We start from the raw sequence: 9,527 nt of genomic DNA, 5'->3' as shown, positions 1-9,527 counted from the left end.
GTGATTACTACCTGTTCCGCTACCTGAAGGAGTTTCTTGGCGGCCAGCAGTTTTACACCGATGAAGAATTGAAAACAATGGTTGAAGACTAGCTGTTTTCACAGGTGGCTGATTTCTATGATATGGCAACTATGATAAATGTTACAAACAAGGTAACTATGTAGAAAAGTAGCATAAAGTGTAAAGAACAAAATAAAATCAGTTTTTGATAATATCTTTACTAGTTTTGTTTGTATTACAAAATGGACCTTACTTAAAAAATAATCCTTGTGTGTGTATATATATATATATATATATATATATACACACATAAATCTTACCAGATTAAGGTGGTTGAGTTAAGATCTGTTCCTTTAAATATAACACAATATGAACTATATAGTTTAGAATAACATTTATTGTTTGATTATTGATACAATTTAAATGAAAACATTCATATTTTAAAATAATAATAATAAAACTAAATGACTAAGGCACATAATGGTAGTACAACATTTCTGTGAGACAAACATATTATTCATGACAAACTAATATTAAAATATTAATAATAACAATAATAATGATAACAAAATAAAACTATAATGAATTATTAAACAGATACTATACTTTAAAAACTAAAATACTATCACACCATTTCTTAATGATAATATTTCATATCAACGTAGCACCATTACTTAGAAAGAAAAGATTACTGTACTTTTTATTAAAAATATTTTTTCATCAACACAGTAATTTACTTTCCATTTTTAAGTTCTGGCCCCAATCAAAAGACTATATAACAACTACTATATTTTTAACCTGTATCTTTATACCTGTCATTTAACAATAATAAAAGATAATAAAAAATAATACATGATACTTATAATAAGCGGTAACTTGACAGAAAAAATATAATTTCAATTACATTTTCACATATAATTACATACAATGATCTAAATTTTTTTTCTTTTATATACAAATACATAGGTAATTATAATCTAAAACAAAATAATGGAATAAAAGTAATAAAATCTATATAATTATAACATAGTAAGAAACTGTAAAGTTACACCAGAAAAAACATATACAGTTCATAATTATTTATACATATGAAAATATTATGTGAATAATTTTATTTAATTTAATATTATGTTAATAAAGACTTTTTCTCACTATATTGATCTTCTTAGTTAATGAAGATATAAAATATTTTTCTCATATTTTTTATTTTATGATTTTATTATAATCTTTATAAAATAAAAAAGTAAATAAATAAATTATAATCAATGTTTTAATATCTAATAGATTTATTAATCTAGTGAACTTGAACCTACTGCCATTTTAGGAGGAAATATTTGTAGTTTACTAAAAGTTAGTAACTAATACCAACCAAAATTTATGCAGAAATTGCTGAAGAATAAAAATTAATTAGGGGAGCCATGTAAAATGTTGAATACATTTGAAAGAGAGAAAGAGCAATTCTCAAAAGTATAAAAAGCAATGTTGATTAATGAAACGGGAAAATAGGCACTTGTTCAATGCATTCATACAGTCCCAGCATGAATAAAATAGCCCCTGAAATGCATTAATATATGATTATAGAAGATTTACTACAAAATAGATTAATAATTAAAACAATATATGTATGAAATAACAGAAAAAGAGTATGTTTTAAATAGTTATGGAATTAACCACTGTGTTGTGTAACTTTATCAATGTGTCAAGAAACGCTTAGTAAAATAAAAATTTATTTCTCAAGAATGGTTAACCGTATAGAGCTGAAATTTCATATACTACTAGGTTACCTAGAGGTTTATTTATATAAAAATAATGAACCTGATTTCTTGATCCTTTTCAAAATGGTAGGCATGTATTTTTTTTATTTTTTAATATTTTTGCAACCACTGGTTTATTTAAATGTTACCTTATTTATTTGAATCTATTCATAAATAATAAAGTTATGGCAATTCTTTAAGCGCGTCACTAGATTAAATAACCAGTTTTCATATACTCCTGACTAAAATAACTAATCACGATCTGAACTGGAATAATTTGATTTATTTTATCATGTAATAATTATAATAATATTGAAAATATTACCATAAAATATCATTTAAATCATGCCAATGGCTAATCCAAAAATGTACTAATCCAAATTTTTTGAATGATATTTTTTTCATCAATGAAACCAAATTTACAAGATCAGCCATTCTTAACACCCGTGTGGTCAATAGAAAACCCTCATGACATTTCAGAGAACCGTCACCATTATCAATTTTCTGTAAACATATGGGCTGGAATGTGGGTGGCCACTAATTGTCTGTATTTACATGATATGCTCAATGGTGAAAGATATTTACATTTTTTGATGGCTGATCTTCCACTTTTATTCGAAGATTTGCCACTAAAATACATGCAGCAAAATGTGGTTCATGTTGGATAGGGCTCTGGCAAATTACATATTATAAGTTTGAGATCACGTAAATGAAGCACATTCAAACAGATGGATCGGCTGTGGAGGCCTGGTAGCATGGCCTGCAAGGCGTCTTCTGATCACAATCCGATTGATTTTTTCTTATAGGGCCATTTAAAGAGACTTGTACATGACACTGCTGTATATACCATAGAAGAAGTGTGCACAATAATTCTAAAAGAAATTGAGAGGCTTTGTTAGACACCTGGCATCTTTGAAAGAATGCAGCAGTCAATGAAAAAACACCTAGATGCATGTATTTTGAGTGAGGACTGCCACTTTAAACAGCTATTTTAGTTTTCTTTATTAATGTTTTATTATCTGATACAATAATTTTTTGTTATTAAATAAATTTTAATTGAAAAAAAAGTTTGTTTAATAACCAATGTCTGTTCATTAAATGAAGAATGTGTAATGCAAATTATTTATCAATATTAATATTTTTTATTACTATATTTTCACGATTTCAATATTTTATTTTATTGCAGTACTTTCAAAATTATTATATTATAATTACTATAAAAGTACTTGTTTTTAATCTAGAGTAACTCACTAAATTTTTCCATAACTTTGTTATTTATGAACAGATTCAAATAAATAAAGTTTTATTTTCTTTGTCATAAAATGGTTAACATTTTTTCTAATAACTTAACATTTAAATAAACAGCGGTTGTAAAAATATTAATCATTAAAAAGTTTAGATGGCCACCATTTTGAAATGAATTGAGAGATCAAGTACATTATTTTTATATAAGTAAACCTTTAGATATCTTAACAGTACAGAAAATTTCAGCTCGATATGATTAACCATTCTTGAGAAATAAATCTTTATATTAAAAATACAAAATGGTGAATTAGTCAGTAAACTAAGTGTTTCTGGACATAATTATATTGATACAAAGTCTTTTCTTCATATCAATATGGAGATCATCTCCTGGATTATATATATATATATTGGAATTTAAATATGGAATATATATATATATATTCCATCACTAACTATCATTAAATCAATTACAGTTGAATTTGTGTCACTGTTTACTTTACTATAATATGTTGGTAATGGAATATGTTTTATGACTTATTTATTTTATGTAACTGAAATAGAACGATATTGAATTTAGCAATATATTGTATAAACGTAACAAATTAATTTAATGATAAAAAAATTGGACCCTGAAAGAAGGGTTAATAATGGTGGTATACAATCTTGTCATGGATTTTGGTAGGGGTATTATGAATTGGATTAAGAGTAAATAAAAACTGAACAGCATAATATTAAAACACCATAATAAAAAAACATGAATCCTTTAATCCGATAAACTATTAACTAAATATGATTTGCTATTAATAATGTCATGAAAAAAATTAATAATCACAAAAGGGAGAAACAAAGATGCAAAAATTAATTCTTTAAAATAACAATTTATATACAATATTTAGAACAATCCAAATTAATAATTTTTAAACATATGCTTTAATACATGTATCATGTATGGTAAAAATTTGTTTTCCTGGAAAAAAATTGTTTCTTAATGAATTTATCTTCTTTATAACTTAGTACATTCAGGTTGTCCAACATAAATCCACTATCAGTATTTTGGATAACAGGGAATCTACCATGAATTAATATAGACATCTTCCATATAATATATCATATATTGTAACAAAAATATAAAGTAAAAAATAAAGTTTTACTAAATCTAATTTACATCTGTAAATTTAAACATGTTTTAGATTATCATGCATGTTCAGAGTTAACAATATTCTTAGTTTAAAAAGAAAAAAAAAGATTAATCTTTCAGTAATATTAATTATTGTCAATTACAAGTCTTATACAAAAAAAAAATATATTACTACTTAATATGTCATATTTTCAACTTCAATATGAACGGGTGAGACGTATGTTATCTAAAAGTTTCAAGGTTAAAAAGTGGAACTTTTTTCCGCTAGCAATAGCATTTATCTGTATTCCTTGTTTGGAAAATGACAAAAAATATAATTGTATTACACCTTATGCCAGATAACCTTATGTTATCTGGCTAAGAGGCAATATTGAATCAGTGAAAATGATGATATTTAATGATTAAGGCTAGCCAATTTCTATAATCTTTGCAGATTAGCATGTGCAAAACCTTTATACTATGCTGATGCTTGTTTAAGGTTCACATGGTAATACGACAAGTAAAATGTAACGTATATATTATGCTATCACATTTTTGCTTTTTATAGTTGTTTTTAAATTCAATTAAAAAATTAATACAAGACTGTATATTTAAAAAAAAATTATCCTAACTTAATTAGCACCAAAATCTCAGGAACGCATTCCTGATCGTAAGAGGCTGACTTGACTGATCTAAAAGTACAACTATAAGTCATTCATAACATCAATAACCTTTACCTTGAATAATGAACAATGTAATTATTTGTTTGTAGTTATTCAAGTATTATCAGTAACACTATATATTTGTATATCCTTCACAGCATTTCCTTTTTTAATAACCATTTTCATCAGTCCCCCTCTGTCTTACTCTCTCAGAAAATTTTACTTTCCCTATTAAAATCTTTCCCAAATCAAACAACATATAATAAAGTAAATTAAATAAACAGTCAAGTCAAATCAGTATACATTTTTCTCTTAGATTTTAGATGATGTAGTTTAATTCTCAATGTAATGCAATTCTACAGATTCACTAAAAAAATACCTGCAATTTTATTGTTAATTAAAAACAGCATTATCATTTTATATGAATAATTTAAATTACTATTATTATTTAAATCAGAAGTTTAATAATATAATTTTCACAAATAATAATTGTAATAAATTCATATATAATACAGAATAATAGACATGATTAAAAATAATATTAATAAAAATAAAATAACTATAAATTTTTAATGAAAAGGTATGAAAAGGTAGATGTATATATTTACATCTAAATATTATACAATAATCTCACAGTAAAAATAATAACTATAATAATACTAATAATCACATTTATAATTATAACAAATTCCAAAACCATGGCACTTCATACCTCATTCATACCATATGGAAAATATAATATTTGGTATTTACAATAATTCACAATTACACAATAATAATAAAAAAAAAAAACAATTTGTATTTGTAAAAAATTTTCAATGATTTGAGAAGCTATAATTATATTAAATTGAATAGATATTCAATTTATATTAAATTCAAAAAGGCATTTATTTATGTACAGTTACATAAAATGTAACAGAGCAAAAAAAATTAAAATCCTCCAATTTAGAATTTGAACTAATTACTGACCGTTTTAAAATTTCATGGTACGTAAAATTATTATAATCTTTTCATCATGGATATAAAAATAAAAAATGAAACCTCTCTGTGAAACCATAATTTGCTGAAATTCCAAAATTATTATAATAATAAATACATTGCTATGCAGAGATCCCTTCCCTGAAACTACAGACCATTTTGTCATTAATCTCTATATACAATCTTAAATTGTATGTATCAAATTAGTCAACTTAGTTTTTATTAAAGAAAAAAAAAAGTACAGTTGACCAATCTGACAAGCAAAACAAATCAACAATATACATGCAACATATATATATATACATACATGTCTTTACACTACAGCTTAATAAGAAAATCAGTGTTTTCAAATCTAAAAATTATTCAGTATTAAAGAAAACGATTATAATGTAAAAAAGTTTTTTTAATATTAAATAGTATTGAACTAAATCAAAGAATTCTAGATTTTAATAGGATTGCCAGTAAGAGAGGTTAATTACCCTTTCTCATATAATTATCTCTCTTTAACTAGAAGCAAACCAATGACACAGTGAAAAGAAGGAGAAAAGGAAGCAAGTAGTGAATTCTACTTAATCTTTCTGTTTTCTTGATTAATTTATATGAATTAATGTATAAATATTTTTAGATACTGTTCTATAATAGAAACGTGTGGCTCTATTGATTGATTTCATCCAATCATAATGTACATGTCATCATTACCTTTAAAAAAAAAATTAAGGAAGACTCACTATTCAATAACAATTTCTCATTACATTTATTAATTTATCAACCAGGGATCTTATCATAAAGCTTTAAGCAGTCATATGTGGTATTGTTTGTTTATTAAATACTTGTTCTACTTCAGATGATGATATACATACTTAAATTATTTATTTTTATTTTCAAAGCTATTATTGATCAAGATATTTCAGGTATAATGGAATCAGTACGTCGTTAAGTATTAATTCTAATGATACCATTTTATCTGTGGAATCTTATTTTATGCTTATTATTATTATTATTATTATATGCTTATTTTATCTGTAGAAAAATGGAATTGCAGACATTAACTATCTATAAAAGAATGTGAAGTAAGGAAATTACATATATTTTTTTATTAGTTCATTCATTACTAAAAAATATACTACCATAAAGCTGCACTGCATTTACAGATTCTTTTATAACACCTAAACTAAAAAATAATATTAAAAGATTTACCAACACAGTAATCTTATACAAATCTTATAAAAATATATTGTAAGAAAATTAATGGCAACATAATCAATAATTTTATAAAATTTCTTATATTAACAAATGATTAATATAAGATGAAATGATTAACACATCTTATAATTTAAATGAACACAATAAATCATTGTTTTACTTCTTTTCGGTAATAAATATAATGAATTATATAAAAAAATTTTTAAAAAACGGAAACTAAAATTATCTTGCAATTTCCAATGACCATTCATGGAGCCATGCAATTTCTACATTACGCAATTTTTTTTTAGAGAAGTTTCACAAAATATATGCATAAATAAAGATTCAAACACTACATTAAAGATGTTATATCTCAATGAAAAAAGATTTAAATATTAGATGAAAGGTGAAACATAAATTTATATCTGCATCAATCAATATAAATTTTTATTATTATTTTTATTATCAAATAATATAAAATGAAAATTTAATTTATAGGCACTCCTCAAAAAATGTTTATGTTATACTTTTTGTATAACTGACATTTATATAAGAGTTACGTTGATCCCTAAAACCACAAATGATAATTTATCTATAAAATTATTACATTTATTCAAATATTATATATATTATTTCAAATTATGAATGAATTTTTTGAGCAATTATATAAAAGTAAACTAAAAAATAAATAACTAATAAAAACAATTTTGAATTATTTATGAATCTGAATTTAAGCAAATATTTAAAAAAAAAAAAAATAGTGTTATAAAATGGAAACACAGGAAGTTACAAAACTGAAAATGAACATTTTAAAACACATATTATGAAGATCTACTTAAGAATAGGATACAAATTGACGTATACGCTATTTTAAAATATAAATTAAAAATGTTTTATAAAATTGTAAGTAATAAAACTAGGTTCAGTATGTGAAGCTTAAATTAATTATATCATATAAATTAGTTAAGCTTACATCAAATACAATGCAAGTTTGTGAAGTAATCTGCTTATCTGATGAAGCTTGTTTTCAAAGATAACAAAATTATTTTACTATTCTGAAAAGCATCAAAAAGCACATAAAGCTTTAAACAGCTGCTATGTCATAATGAACTTAAGAAAAATATTAATGAACAATTTTATATAATTGGAAAAAATAGACTTTTTTTTCTAGACTTTTCTTTTTAAGGAAAAAAAATAATGTTCATTCGCAAGAAATCTGTATACTATTTGCAAAGTAATTTCTTAAAATAATATGCAAACTTTATTGGTTTTAAATATGTATTTTTTCTGAAATAAACGAAATCTTTGATCTTTACAAAAAAAATAAAGAAAAAACTTCCCTATTTTTGTATTATTTCTCAATTTTTATAATTTTTTTTTTTATGTTCCACTATGATAAGCTGAACATCGGTAATTTAAGGGCCTAAAGTTTTATAACTGATATAACAGATTTTATAGCACATACATATATATAATTTTTTTTTTTCAATATTTTAATATCTAACCTAAGCAAACAAGAAAAATATCATAGTATGCATTATGAAAGCAAAGCTTATCTTTGAAGAGTAAAAACTGTTAAACTTCTAAAGCAGAAAAAATGAGTTTTATATTGATTTAAAGTTAATTGCTTTATGAATTATTGATGTAAGTTCAAATTTATTATTTGAATAAAACCAGTAGAAATTACAAAGAATTATACATACGTAAATGTATGCCATTTTTTTCCTGTTTTTATAGCAGTACAATCTTACTGTATAATCACAATTTCATTACGAGTGTATAAACAATTATTATTTAATTTATTTTGAAGAAATATACTTACAAACAATTTTATCTGTTAAGCACATAAACAAATTTATTGATGGTTGATTTTAATGAAACCAAAGTAGCATTAAAACAAATGCAAATTTTGTGATGCAAATGAAAAATTGTTTTATAAACTAAAATTTGAAACAAAAACATCCTGTACTTAAAATGTACTTTACACACTACTTTTTAAATATAATCTTTTAATTAATTTAAAATTCCATTACCGCAAACTGAAATTAAAAAACCTAAATACCCTCTCATAATTTTTCCTAATTACAAAAGGTTTTCTTCATATAAATTAAAAATTACTAGAATAATATAGAAAGGAAGGAGTATTAAAACAATTTTCTACTCAAACAATTTATACGAGAAAACTGCTTAAAAACAAATAAATTACTTTTTGTAAAAAAAAAATATAAAATTATAAATGTATTTATTAATTTTTTTTATAATTGTTTTTGTTTTATCCAGTACAAGTAAATTTATCTATTAAAACAAAAAGTTTCACACGGTTTGTGGAAAAGAAAATTACTATATAAACTATTTTCAGTTGATATTTGTTTAAAAAGTTCAAGGTTGTTAATATGTACAAAGTAATAGTTTAGAATGTTACCATGAAATATTATTATTGTGTTATTTGCTTTAGAATTTAAGTATACCTCAGCTGAATATTTGCTACACATTTGTATATCATATCCCATAAATTAAAAAAAAAAAAACATATAAGATGCAATCTACATATAGTCCAAACAATCCACTATAATGCACAAAAAATAAGTT

The 9,527-nt window shown here is 23.4% G+C and overlaps 1 long non-coding RNA gene across 1 annotated transcript; it reads right to left on the bottom strand.

Moving 5' to 3' along the window:
• Positions 1–379: 379 nt before the first annotated feature.
• Positions 380–5,544, bottom strand: LOC142330066 (uncharacterized). The gene is made up of 2 exons (XR_012757672.1): positions 4,854–5,544; positions 380–1,554 (listed from the first exon to the last, which is right to left on the bottom strand). It is a non-coding gene; the product is annotated as an uncharacterized LOC142330066 (long non-coding RNA).
• Positions 5,545–9,527: the final 3,983 nt, after the last annotated feature.

Source organism: Lycorma delicatula, chromosome 9 (genome assembly GCF_047948215.1).
Source record: "Lycorma delicatula isolate Av1 chromosome 9, ASM4794821v1, whole genome shotgun sequence".
NCBI classification, from domain to species: Eukaryota; Metazoa; Arthropoda; class Insecta; order Hemiptera; family Fulgoridae; genus Lycorma; species Lycorma delicatula.
This window is presented reverse-complemented; position numbering and strand designations above follow the sequence as displayed.